Source organism: Triticum dicoccoides, chromosome 1A (assembly GCF_002162155.2).
Source record: "Triticum dicoccoides isolate Atlit2015 ecotype Zavitan chromosome 1A, WEW_v2.0, whole genome shotgun sequence".
In the NCBI taxonomy this organism is placed as follows: Eukaryota; Viridiplantae; Streptophyta; class Magnoliopsida; order Poales; family Poaceae; genus Triticum; species Triticum dicoccoides.
Window position 1 is genome coordinate 325,789,443 of NC_041380.1, and position 12,799 is coordinate 325,802,241.

Consider the following 12,799-nt stretch of genomic DNA (forward strand, 5'->3'; position numbering starts at 1 on the left):
CGGTTTTCGAGGCAATTTCCATCGCACAGTACTTTTGTACTATGGATGCCAAGTTAGCGAAGCGTGTAATATCATGACGACTTATGGCGTTAAGGATTCCCTTGTATGTGCAATTACTGCAGAAGATTGATATTGCGTCTCCCTCGCGGCAATCCTTTATCCTGTTCATAACCAGGAGGAATCTGGCCCAGTAATGATGTACTGTTTCGTAGGGCCTATGCCTGACTTGGGAGAGATCGCTTATGTTCGGGTGGGCGGGTGTCGTTGAATCTGAAACCTCACCCAATCCAAAATTCGGAAGCCGAAGAGTTTCCAAACTCTGAAGTTTGGATTCCTGGACGTTATCCAATGAGTCCGGCCCGTTGTCTGATCCTAAGCTCAGGTCTTGAGTTACATCCTCCCCTCCGCGGGTATCCGGCTTGGAGGGATCAGGAATTCAGATGTAACTAGTCCTTAAAATAGATGAAGGGTCGCCACACTGCGCCTCTACCATGGCAACGTGGTGGGTGACTTGGGGAGAGTTAATTTCTCTTAGATCGGGTTTAAGCCCAACCTAGTCGTAATCCGTAGCGACCCCCAGGGCGGCGATGCGATCCAAGAGCTCGTTTACGGAAGAGAGCTCCATTTGATCTAACTGCTCGACGAACTCCGAGCTAACGTGTAGGTTGCTTTTGATGACCCGAGAGGTCACCGTCGGCACAACAGCCGAACAGGCGATCATGGGGAAACCACCTAGCCGGAGGGTTTGGCCGACAGCCAAATCTCCCTTAGCAACGACGCCGTCTTTGAAGACGGGAAAAGACATCCTTCCTGATTGTGACAGCACAGGGGAACTCTCAATGAAAGCACCAATGTCGGTGTCAAAACCGGCAGATCTCGGGTAGGGGGTCCCGAACTGTGCGTCTAGGCCGGATGGTAATAGGAGACAGGGGACACTTTGTTTTACCCAGGTTCGGGCCCTCTCGATGGAGGTAATACCCTACTCCTGCTTGATTAATATTGATGATATGGGTAGTACAAGAGTAGATCTACCACGAGATCAAGGAGGCTAAACCCTAGAAGCTAGCCTATGGTCTGATTGTTGTGTATGGAGTTGATTCTCTACGGACTACAACCCTCCGGTTTATATAGACACCGGATAGGGTTAGGGTTACACAAAGTCGGTTACAATGGTAGGAGATCTTGAATATCCGCATCGCCAAGCTTGCCTTCCACGCCAAGGAAAGTCCCATCCGGACACGGGACGAAGTCTTCAATCTTATATCTTCATAGTCCAGGAGTCCGGCTGAAGGTATAGTCCGGCTACCCGAACACCCCCTAATCCAGGACTCCCTCAACCTCCCTCACACTCAAGATGCCCGGTCCACATGGCATCATTTTAGTGAACGGAAATATCAAGCGATCTCTGAGCGCTGAAGAGAGTGCGGCTGCCCTGGAAGCCGCACACTAAAGGCGCCCGGACCAGCGAAAGCATCCAATTGGTCGTCAAGACCTCAAACACAACTAATCAAGTCCGGCGCCGCTATTTATACCGAATAAGTGGTCACACACCTATTTGTCAATACAAGGGGCTCAACACGCGCAGACAAGTGGCAATTTTTTTCTCATCTTGAATTATACATGGTTTCTTTAAAAACTATCTTTTTGCACGACAACTTTTTCACCTAAATTCCTCTCTTTTACAGACGATCATCATGCTACACCCGTCCAGGATACGGCACAACGGAGACACAGGCGCAGACGTGCAGTAGGGACCCGCTCCAAGGATTCTTTTTAGATTAAGACCCTGCGTAAACCTTTTTTACTGTCTCTTGTTGATACATATCCACCATTGAGAAGGATGCTGACGTCTTGGCATGTGGCCACGCCAGAACAATGCATGTACCTAGACACAAGGGGCTTCTTACAAAGGCCATTATTCAGGCCCAGTTTATACCACAAAGACCGAATACCTTAGGGAGTGTTCGGCGTCGCGAGTTTGGCCTTATATGCATCAGCTCCGAATCATTGTCTTTGGTCAAATGTTGGGTTTGCCCGGCTCCTATGTTTTGGTGCCTTACGTTCCGCTTTACTAGCTAAGGTAGCACCAGGAGAACTACTGCGATTGTGCCCTGGTTCATCCGGACGAGCACCTCAGTAGAGAAAGCCGAAAAGTGACTGTCATGATATAGCATGAGACTGGTCAACCACTCGATGACCTGTTGGAATGTTAGAATTCCCCCGCCTTAACGAAGGGCCATTTTCCGGCCAGGCATGTACGCACCCCGGGATCGGGAGAGTGCAGAGCCACCATTGGCTATCTAGTAGCCCCACTGTCAAACTCCTATGGCTAAGTGAAAGTGCTAAAGCATTATAGTCCGGTTGCCTCGCTCGCTCCGCTATCACCTCCTTAATAGGACCAAGACGTTGGGTTAAGTGTGAACGCGTGTGTTTTGCGAGCACCTCCGCATTATATGCATGGGGGTTGAAGCCGACGGCTGCAATCTTTCAGGTTATACACATGTATACATAAACGGCCGCCCAGGAGGCATCATATTACTTTCAGGCAAAAGTATAAAAATAGCCTTATAAAAAATTTATAAAAGCATTTCGCTTACAATGAGATTACATATCACTCAAACATAATATTTTTTGAGCACTGGGTCTCTATCAAACGAGCACCCTCAGGAACTTCTTCAAAGTAGTGCTCAGCAGCCATTCGGCCTATGGCCGAATCCCGTGCTGCAACAGTGGTAGCATCCATCTCCACCCAGTATGCTTTAACACAGGCAAAGGCCATCCGTGAGCCCTCTATGCACGCCGAACTCTTCATCGCATCAATGCACGGCATCACGTCAAGGAGCTGCTGCACCAAGCTGAAATAGCTGTTCGGTTTTGGCCTTTCCAGCCATAGCTGATCCACAACAGACCTCATGGCGAGTCCGGACAACCTATTCAGTTCGGCCCATTCGGCTAATTGGTCAGTCAATGAAAGCGGACACTCGGGAGAATGGAATTGTGTCTAAAACAGCTGGTCCACTTCACGGTCCGTCTGACCCTGGAAGTACTTGGCCGCATCGGCAGCGCTCGCCGCCAAATCCATATACACATCCTCCGAACTCCACAGCCGATCCAGAGAGGCATACCGTGGATCTCCGAACTTCCTCCGCAACATAAAGGATTTCCCAGTTACAATATCCCCGGCTTCCCGCAGCTCCTCCTTCTTCTCCCTCATAGCAGAGCAGATGTCTTTTCTCGTCGCAGCAGCCTTCTCAAGGTCCGATGCCTTCGCTAGGTTTTCCTTTTCAAGAACCCGGCAACGGTCGGCGGCGGCTTTTAATTCTATGGCCATCTTGGCCATCTTATCCCGGCTCTCGCCATGCGTGGCCTTCTCGGTTTTCAACTCTTCGGCCGCCTTCAAAGCAGCCGCATTACTAAACCTCTCTTGTTCCTTGGCTCGGGCAAGTTCTGCCCACAAGGCTTCAACAGTGGTAGCTCCATCTGCAGTCACAACATATTAAGGATACTAACATCATGTTGCTCTTACTATGTGGCGTTTACCAGATAATGACACTTACCCCTGTGCCTCGTCAAGCCTTTTGTTAACAAGCTCGATGTCGGCGTCTGCCGCATCCAACTGCCGTTTTAAATGGGTAAACTCGCTAGTCCGGCTAGCCACCGGAGCTTCCACCACCTGCACATAGAGGCAGTATGGCTATTACCTGGGAATATGATCCTCTGTTCATTGTCGTTTCCGACGACAACCAGAGTCTCAGGGGCTACTATCTACACAGGGCACACCTAGCATGTGCAGGACTATCATACATTATTTTACGTACCTCAAAGCCTGTCAGTAGACTCATAAAAGCTTCATGCAATCCGCTTTTGGCGGACGAGATTCTCTCAATCACCGTATTCATCAGCACACGGTGTTCATCTGAGATGGCCGCTCGCCCCACCAACTCCCTCAGAATATCCAATCGCACACCAGACGGTGTCGGACTCTTTTTTCCGCTCTCTTCGGGAGCCGGACACTGGGAGCTTCAGGGGTCAATGGGATTATCTTCTGGCATTACCGGACCCAGAGAGGCCCTCCGCGACGACACTTCGGGGTCGCCCGCTTCCGGAGCGGAGGAGTCCGGAGGGGGCGTTTCGCTCTCCATCATCTCTGGAAGAAGATCCCCCGAAGATGAGCTCATTTGAGAAGGGCTAAGGCTCGAACTGCAAAGATATATGCGGTGGTTATTTTCTCAGAAGAAAAAGATGGCATACATGTACTATTAAAGTATTTCGGGTCACTTATGACTCGCTGGAGAGTTGATCCCCCCGTGGACTTTGTGCGTCAAAAGCACCCCCCAAGGTAGGACCCTCGGTGGGAGACTTCTTCTCCCGTTTGGAAGCTTCGGTGTCCAAATCCCTGGGCGCAGTCCTTTTCCTCCTCCGGTCGTCTTCCTTCATGGAGACGCTCGCTCCCTCGGTTAGAATGGGCAGCGTTGGGGGCCCGCGTCCGCCCGTATTATCCTTCCCAGTATCTTCCTTCAAGGGCTCCGGGCAAGGTGCGACCTGGAGCATCTTTTCCAATACCGAATTGTCCAAACCCTCAGGGAGGGGGGCTGAACACTGAATCAACTTCGCCTTTGTTAGCCAGTCCTGGTCAAAAAGCGAACTCTCAGAAATAACTTCATAACAAATGAGAGATAGTATGTTCGGCCGGAAGATTCCTTACCTATTCGGCGACGCGGTTACTGCTCAGGCCCACGTCCTCGGTGATTTCCGGACACTCTACCTGAGGTCCGAAGAATGACTTGTACATCTTCTCGTGCATCAGGCCGAGGAAATTTTGGATGACACGCGGTCCCTCGGGATTGAACTCCCACAAGCGAAGGGGCCGGCGTTTGCAAGGATGGACTTGACGAACCAGCATAACTTGTATTACCACAACCAAACTAAAATCTCCATTGAAGAGATCTCGAATGCGGCTTTGCAGCATAGGCACGTCCTTGGCTGGACCCCAGCTCATACCTCTGCTGATCCATGACATTAGTTGTGGTGGAGGGCCCGAGCGGAAAATAGGGGCGGCTGCCCACTTGGCACTTCTAGGAGCCATGATGTAGAACCACTCCTGTTGCCACAATTCAGACACCTCTGGAATGGAACCTTTGGGCCATGGAGCTCCCGTCATCTTGCATATTGAGGCATCTCCACACGCTGCATGTTGCCCCTCAATCATCTTCGGTTTTACTTCAAAGGTCTTGAGCCACATGCCAAAGTGAGGGGTAACCCGGAGGAAGGCCTCACACACGACAATAAATGTCGTGATATGAAGAAAGGAGTCCGGAGCTAGATCATGGAAGTCTAGCCCATAATAAAACATCAAGCCCCCGACGAAAGGATCCAGAGCAAGGCCTAGACCTCGGAGGAAGTGGGAGACGAACACGACACTCTCGTTGTGTTTGGGGGAGGGGAAGGCCTGCCCTTGGGCAGGCAGCCGATGCACAACCTCGGCGGTCAGATATCTGGCCTCCCTCAACTTTTTGATGTCTTCTTCCATGACGGAGGAAGGCACCCATCGGCCTTGAAGGCTAGATCCGGACATGATTAAAGGTTCGGAGCACCTGACCTGAACTTTGCATGTTTGAGCTTGAGGTGGGGGAAGGATTCGATTGAGCACGGGAGGGAAAAAAGTAAAAGCCTTGTCCCTTTATAAAGAGGGTGAATATCAAGCGTCCTCTCCATGGCCATTTGGACTTGCCTATAGTCTAGGAGTCCTAGAAGCAGTTGGGTTACCCACGCCTGTATTGATGAGAATCCCGGAATAAGGGGACACGATCTCTGCTTTAACAAGACGTGCCAAGGAAACCGCCTCATGTGACACGCTGAGGTGGGATAATAAAATGATTCGAATAAAGGCTTGGCCGTGGTGCGTCACACTGCGGAATACGTCAGCAGATTAGATTTGTGTAAATATTATTCTCTCTACGGCAATATGTGGAAACTTATTTTGCAGAGCCGGACACTATCTTTGTGTTCAAAATCTTCTATGAAGTACTTGGAGGAGAAACCCGCCTTACAATGCCGAAGACAATCTGCGTGCCGGACTCGTCGTCATTGAAGCCTGGTTCAGGGGCTACTGAGGGAGTCCTGGATTAGGGGGGGGGTCCGGATGGCCGGACTATACCTTCAGCCGGACTCCTGGACTATGAAGATACAAGATTGAAGACTTCGTCACGTGTCCGGAAGGGGCTTTCCTTGGCGTGGAAGGCAAGCTTGGCGATACGGATATGTAGATCTCCTACCATTGTAACCGACTTTGCGTAACCCTAACCCTCTCCGTTGTCTATATAAACTGGAGGGTTTTAGTCCGTAGGACAAGATAGAGAACAACAATCATACCATAGGCTAGCTTCTAGGGTTTAGCCTCTCCGATCTCGTGGTAGATCTACTCTTGTACTACCCATATCATCAACATTAATCAAGCAGGACATAGGGTTTTACCTCCATCAAGAGGGCCCGAACCTGGGTAAAACTTTGCGTCCCTTGCCTCCTGTTACCATCCGGCCTAGACGCACAGTTCAGGACCCCCTACTCGAGATCCACCGGTTTTGACACCGACAGAGCTGCCACGGTGGAGACCCTTCAGGCGGAGCTTGCCCGAGCCAAGGAGCAAGCAAGGAGTAGCAATGCGGCCGCTCTAAAGGCGGCCGAAGAGTTAAGGGCCGAACAGGCTGCGCATTGCGAGAGCAAGTAAAAAATAGCCAAGATGGCTGTAGAGTTAAAAGATGTCGCTGACCGTTACCATCTTCTTAAAGAAGAAAACCGGGCGAAGGCGATGGACCTGGAGAAGGCCCTGGTGGCTGCCAAGGAAGCCCGCTCCAAAATTAGAGCGACGAAGGAGGAGCTGAGTCAAGCTGCAGATATCGTGTCTGGGAAGCCCATCTTGTTGCGGACTAAGTTCGGAGATCCGAAGTATGCTCCTCTGGACCGGCTATGGAGTTTTGCGGATGCCTACGTGGATTTGGTTGCAAGTGCTGCTGATGCGGCCGAGTACTTCAAGGATCAGAAAGGTCCCAATGTGGAAAAGCTGTTCTGGTCACAGTTTCATGCTCCAGTCCGTCCGCTGTCATTGAATGAGCGAATGGCCGAGTGGGCCGAGCTCCATAGGTTGTCTGGACTTGCCATGAGGTTCGTTGTGGATCACCTGTGGCCGGGAGGGCCAAGGCCGAATAGCTACTTTAGTTTAGTGCAACAATTCCTTGGTGCTGTGCCACGCATTGATGCTGTAAAGAGATCGCGTGCATAGAGGGTGCGCAGATGGCCTTTGCCCGTGTCAAGACATACTGGGCGGAGATGGAGGCCACCACTATTGCGACACAGGGTTTGGCCGTAGGCCGAGTGGCTGCCGAGCACTACTTTGAAGAAGTTCTTGAAGGCGCTCGTTCGATAGAGGCTCAGTGCTCGAAGAGTATTATGTTCTAGTGACATGTATTCCCATTGTAAAAACAATGTTTTATTGAATTATCAAGGCTGTATTTATACTTTTCCCTGAAAGTACTATGATGCCTCCTGTGCGGCCGTTTATGTATATATGTATATAACCTGAAAGTTTACAGTCGTCGGCTTCCTCCCCCACGCATATAATGTGGGGGTGTTCGCAGAAAATGCATAGCCACACTTGATCCAATGTCTTGGTCCGTTAAGGAGGTGATAGCACAGTGAACGAGGCAATCAGACTATATTGCTTTAACACTTTCACTTAGCCATAGGAGTTTGACGATGGGGCTACTATATAGCCCCTGGTACTTCTTCGCTCATCCGAATACGGGGCGCGTACATACATGACCGGGAAACGGCCCTTCATTAATGCGGAGGAATCCCGAAGATTCCGATGAGTCATCGAGTGGTTGACTAGTCTCCCGCTATATCATGACAGTCAGTTTTCGGCTTTCTCTACTGAGGTGCTCATCCGGATGAACCAGATCACAATCACAGTAGTTCTCCTAGTGCTAACTTAGCTGATATAACGGAACGTAAGGTACCAAAACATGGGAGCCGGGCAAACCCAACATTTGACCAAAGACATGATTCAGAGCTGATGCATATAGGGCCAAACTCGCGACGCCGAACACTCCCTAAGGTGTTCGGTCTTTATAACATATACCAGGCTAAATAATGCCCTTAATAAGAAACCCCATGTGTCTAGGTACGTGCAAAATCCTGACGTGGCCACATGCCAATAATGCCAGCATCCTTCTCGGTTGTGTGGAGTATCCGGAGTATGTGAGCAACAAGAGACAGTAAAAAAGGTTTACGTAGGGTCTTAATCTAAAAAGAAACCTTTGGGAGGGTCCTTGCTGCACGTCTGCGCCTGTGTCTCCATTGTGCCGTGTCCTGGATGGGTGTAGCATGATTGTCATCTATAAAAGGAAAGAACTTAGGTGAAAGTTGTCGTGCCAAAAAAAGAATTGGTTATTATCAATGAACTATCAAAATTCAAGAGAAGCCAAATTGAGTCGTGCTGGCCCTGATTACACGCGGGAAGACCCTGGTATCGTTTATGAGGGTTTGATCATCAAACCAATCTCGTGTATATATGATGGAACGCCGGATTCGTTTAACCGTGTCCGTGGTCTTGACGACCTGCCATTTTTTCTGGTTGGTCAGTCCGTCTAGTTTGCGGCTGTTAGAGCCGCCGCATCTTCTTCCGTACGTAAGAAACGTTCGGTATTTCCGCTAACTGAGATGATGCCACATGGACCGGGCATCTTAAGCTAGAGAAAAGCATAATGCGGTATTGCGTTAAAACGAGCGAATGCCGTTCTTCCGAGTAGTGCTTGATAACCACTCCGGAATGGGGCGATCTGAAAAGTTAACCTTTCGCTTCGAAAGTTATCGGGAGAACCGAATACCACCTCTAGTAGTAGAGAGCCCGTACAACAGGCCTCTTGGCTGGGTATTACTCCCTTGAAGGTAGTATTACTGTGGCTTATTTGTGTTGGGTCTATCCCCATTTTGCGGACTGTGTCCTGATATATCAGATTTAGATCACTTCCGCCGTCCATGAGGACTCGTGTGAATTGGTACCCATTTATTATTGGGTCTAACACCAAGGCCGTCAGTCCTTCATGCCGGATATTTGTCTCGTGATCCCTACGATCAAAAGTGACCGGGCAGGCCAACCAGGGGTTGAACCTAGGGGTGACGGGCTCTATGGCACATGTGCCTCGGAGTGCATGCTTGCTTCTCCTCTTTGTCACATGGATCACGTTTACTGTTTTAACCTCTGGTGGGAACTTTTTCTGTCCTCCGGCTCTTTGCTAGCGAGGTTCATCCTTGTCTTCGCTTGGTGTCTCTTTCGCTTTGTGTTCGGCGTTTAGCTTACCTGCCTGCTTGAAGACCCAACATTCTCTGTGGGTATGATTTGCAGGTTTGTCTGGGGAGCCGTGAATCTGATAGAGTTTGTCAAGAATTTTGTTTAGGCCAGATTGTCCTTCTCTGCTTCCTTTGAAAGGCTTTTTCCGCTGACCTGGTCGGGAGCCCCTGAATTTGGCGTTTATCACCGTGTTATCTGGGCTACCTTCTTTATTTCGACGCATGTTTTTGTTGCGTCGTGGTTTACCATTGCCATCCCTGACTTCGGATGTGCTTGGGTCGCTGGTGCTGCTACGGGCCAACCAGCTGTCCTCGCCCGCACAAAAGCGGGTCATGAAGCTTGTTCGGGCTGCCATTGTTCTCGGTTTTTCTTGGCCGAGGTGTCTGGCGAGTCATTCTTCTCGGACGCTATGTTTAAAAGCTGCTAAGGCTTCGGCGTCCGAACAGTCAATGATTTGGTTCTTCTTGGTGAGGAACCTGTTCCAGAGCTTTCAGGCGGACTCTCCGGACTGTTGGATTATATGACTTCAATCGTCTACATCCGGAGGTCGGACATAAGTCCCTTGAAAATTAGCCCGAAAAGCGTCCTCGAGCTCCTCCCAACTTCCAATTGAGTTTTCGGGGAGGCTTTTCAGCCAATGCCGAGCTGGCCCTTTAAGCTTGAGGGGCAAGTATTTAATGGCATGGAGATCGTCTCCACGAGCCATTTGAATATGGAGGATAAAGTCCTCTACCCAGACTCCAGGGTCTGTGGTCCCGTCGTATGCCTCTATGTTCACCGGTTTGAATCCCTCTAGGAATTCGTGATCTAGCACCTCATCAGTGAAACATAAGAGGTGTGCGGCACCCGTGTATTGGGATGTGCCATGGTGTTCAGATGGTTGTAGTATTCGGTGTTGGTTTTGTACCATAGCGCGCTTCCTGGATCCATAGATGGATCTGGTCGCGCCGGATTTTTGACGCAAGTTCTCACGTAGATCGTGTGTTGACTTATGCGTGACTTTGTTAGCCGCTCTATCGCGTTCACAAGGTGGTGGATCCGGCCGGTTGGCCGTATCATTCTTCGGCTGTATGGGCTCTAAGGCCTCATCGTCGAATTCCGGTAATAGCTTGCGCTTTGGATAGCTATTTTTGTGGTAACTTCCACCATACTTTGTTACTTTGTTCCACCTACTGTTGAGCGTATCTTGTCCAAGCTTAAGCCTTTGCTTCTATTTCTTCAGGCTCCTTGCTGTGGCAATAGGCCTTCTGCGGGGGTTCTCTTGCTCCAAGTGCGTTTCCAGGATGATGTGTGCATCTTCGTCCGGACTATTTTCTTCCCCAGACGGGGTTTGATGAGGCTTATCCTTGGCGGCGGCGTGTTTGGACGTCGGATCCGTACTATGTTTGCAGTTTGCATCTTGATCGTGCTCTGCCATCGGGGTGGTGCAGTCATCGTTTCTTCTAGAGTCGACTGGACTATTATTTCCTCTTGCGCTGTTATCGCTGTTTTTGCTATGGCAGGACTTAGAGCGGCGCCGCTGACGTCGGCGCTTGGGTTGCTTGGAGGGGGCGTCCTCCACTGTCTCTTTGCCATTGCCCTCTCTGTGTGTATCCACCATGTATACGTCATGTGATGAGGTGGCGGTCCAGCGCCCTGTGGGCGGTGGTTCCTGTTCGTCTCTTGCATCGTCTTCCATACCATCAATGTCTTCGGAGTCGAAGTCGAGCATGTCGGTTAAGTCGTCGACAATGGCTACTAAGTGGGTGGTGGGTGGGCCGCGAATTTCTTCGTCGTCCACATCCCATTCTAGCCGGACATAGTTCGGCCAAGGTTCTCCTGTCAGGGAGAGAGACCTTAATGCATTTAGCACATCTCCGAAACGTGAGTGCTGAAAGATATCCGCGGAGGTGAACTCCATGATCGGCGCCCCGTCGGATTCGACGGGCACGGATGTAGGCGGCTTGGAGTCCGTGGCCGGAGGTAAATCCAGTGGTTCGGCGACACGGCTCTCCAAAGGGGTGAAGTCAGTATCTGGCTCTATAGCCACTGAGAGTGCAGCCTCCATGGCGGGGTCTATCCCTCCCTCTCGGATGGCGCGATTTGCTCTGGATTAACGGCCGGAGTAGTTGCGGATGTGATCTCCCTAACACTGTCCGACGGCAGAGTTACGTCATGCTCGTCGCGATTGTGCGGTGTGTCCGACATGGGCTCGAATCCGCCGAAGATAAAGTCTCCGCGGATGTCGGCCGTGTAGTTTAAGTTCCCGAACCTGACCTGATGGCCAGGGACGTAGCTCTCGATCTGCTCCAGATGGCCAAGCGAATTGTCCCGCAGTGCGAAGCCGCTGAATACGAAGATCTGTCCGGGGAGAAAAGCCTCACCCTGGACCGCATCGCTAGCGATGATTGAAGGAGCCATCAGGCCTGATGGTGACGACACAGTGGAACTCTCAATGAAAGCACCAATGTCGGTGTCAAAACCGGCGGATCTCGGGTAGGGGGTCCTGAACTGTGCGTCTAAGGCGGATGGTAACAGGAGGCAGGGGACACGATGTTTACCCAGGTTCCGCCCCTCTTGATGGAGGTAATACCCTACGTCCTGCTTGATCGTTCTTGATGATATGAGTATTACAAGTGTTGATCTACCATGAGATCAAAGAGGCTAAACCCTAGAAGCTAGCCTATGGTATGATTGTATGTTGTCCTACGGACTAAAACCCTCCGGTTTATATAGACACTAGAGGGGTCTAGGGTTACACAAGGTCGGTTACAAAGGAGGAGATATACATATCCGTATTGCCTAGCTTACCTTCCACGCCAAGTAGAGTCCCATCTGGACACGAGACGAAGTCTTCAATCTTGTATATTCATAGTCCAATAGTCCGGCCAAAGGATATAGTCCGGCTATCCGGAGACCCCCTAATCCAGGACTCCCTCAGTTCCAGTCACTAGGATCAGAGAGACCATGTTAGGACAATGAGTATTCTGCCAGTTCAGTATATGCCACCAAGTTCTGTTGGAGAGAGGTCGCACCTGCAACCAAATTCACGTGGAAATTGATAACCCACAAGTACAGGGGATCACAATAGTTTTTGAGGGTAAAGTATTCAACCCAAATTTATAGATTCGACACAAGGGGAGCCAAAGAATATTTGAAGGTATTAGCAGTTGAGTTGTCAATTCAACCACACATGGAGATTAATTATCTGCAGAAAAGTGATCAATAGCAAAGTAGTTTGATAGTTTTGATAGTAGTGATAGCAACAATAGTAACAGTAACAGTGATAACAGTAATTTTGTAGCAAGTGCAACAATGATGATAGCAGTAGTAACTTAGCAAAAACACTATGGAAAAGTTCATAGACATTGGATCGGTGACTTGTTGGATGATATTCATCATGTGACAGTTATAACCTAGGGCGACACAGCACTAGCTCCAGTTCATCGATATAATGTAGGCATGTATTCC